Source organism: Orycteropus afer, unplaced genomic scaffold, assembly GCF_000298275.1.
Source record: "Orycteropus afer afer isolate SDZICR_OR568_19922 unplaced genomic scaffold, OryAfe1.0 scaffold00595, whole genome shotgun sequence".
Lineage (NCBI taxonomy): Eukaryota > Metazoa > Chordata > Mammalia > Tubulidentata > Orycteropodidae > Orycteropus > Orycteropus afer.
This window is the reverse complement of record NW_006922182.1, coordinates 1386174-1388019: the sequence shown is the minus strand read 5'-3', so window position 1 is coordinate 1388019 and position 1846 is coordinate 1386174.

Sequence of the window (1846 nt, the reverse complement as noted above, 5' to 3'; positions counted from 1 at the left end):
GGTGGGAAAATTTAAATAATAGTAGTAGTAACTACTAGTAATAGTAGGTATGTGAATATTATCCTATTACTGACAGCACTGTACTTCAGGATAGATATTGAAATGTTCTTTTTGATGATGAATATGATGCCATTCCTCTTTTATTTGTCATTCCTGGCATAGTAGGCCATATGATTGTCTGATTCAAAATGGCCAATACCACCAGTCCATTTCAGCTCACTGATGCTTAGGATATTAATATTTATGTGTTTCATTTCATTTTTTAAAAAAATACATTTTATTGAAATATAATTTATGTACAGTGGAATACACAAAACTAAAGTGACATGGGTCAATGCATTTTTTTCTTGCAAGTTTCCCTTCCTTCCATCCCCTCCTATCCCAGGTAACCAATAAAGAAAATTTCCTGTCATGTATAAACATTTCCTTGACTTTTTTTTGTCCTTCTGTGATTGATTTATTTCATTCTACATAATGTTCTCCAAGTTCATCCATGTTATGCGATGTTTTGCATATTCTACATTATTCTTTAATGTTGCATAGTAGCCCATTGTATGCGTGTACCATAGTTTGGTTATCCATTCTTCTGTTGATGGGCACTTAGGTTTTTTCCATCTTATTGTTATTGTAAACAGTACTGTGATGAACATTTGTGTGCATTTATCTATTCTTGTCCTGGCTCTCACTTCATTAGGATATATATCTAGTAATGGGATTGTTGGGTCAAATGGTTTGTCTGATTCCAGCTTTTTAAAGAATTACCCTACTGTTTTCCACAGTGGTTGTATCATTTGACAGTCCCACAAACAGTGCATGAGCATCCTAATCTCTCCACATCCATGCCAGCATTTGTTATTTTCTGTCTTGTTGAATTTTGCCATTAATGCTGAGGTAAGATTGTATCTCATTGTTGTTTTGATTTTCATCTTTCTGATGGCTAATGATTGTGAATATTTCTTCATGTATTTGCTGGCTGCCTGAGTATCCTCTTTGGTGGAGTGTCTATTCATATCTTCTGCCCATTTTTTAATTGGATTGTTAATCTTGCATTCCATTTCATTTTTGACAACTTCCAATTTTCCTATCTACATATTTCATGCAATTCTTGTTCCCATGATTAATGAATATTTGCAACTGTTTCTTCCCATTTTGTGAGGTGCCCCATCAGCAAATGAGTGTCCTGAAACTTTACTCTATCCACATGATTAATGTCAACTCTACTTTGAGGAAAGAGACAGTTCTTCCCCAGTCATATTTTGAGTGACTTCCAACCTGAGGGGTGTATCTCAGACAATGTTTTGCTTCATTTATAAAGTTGTTTCAGTAATAGATAAGACTCTATTTCACTGCTGTCATAAGGTTTCTAGTGACCATGTTTTCAGAAGTGGATGGCATCATTTTTCTTCCCAGTCTTAGTCTGGAAGCTCCACTAAAACATATCTGCCATAGGTGGCCCTGCTGGTAATTGGGATACTGGTGGCATATTTTCCAGCTTCAAAGCAATATGCAAGCCACCACAGTGCAACACACTAAAGATGAGTATAGTGAAAGTAAATGAACTGAATTTCCCAAACCAAAGGCAGGCAGTGACAAAAATGGTTAAAATAAAATGAAGCAAAAAGCAAAATAAATAAATAAATAAATAAATAAACATATCTTACTTTATGCTATTTAAAAGAGACATATCTGAAACTGAAAGTACAAATAACTTGAAAGTTATGTTTTTGTTGTTATGTGCTGTCAAGTCAGACCCAACTCATAGCGACCCCTCCTTGGGTTGCCGAGGCAGTATCACTATGGAAGTAGATTGCCTAACCTTCCTTCCAAGGAGCAGCTGGTAGATTTG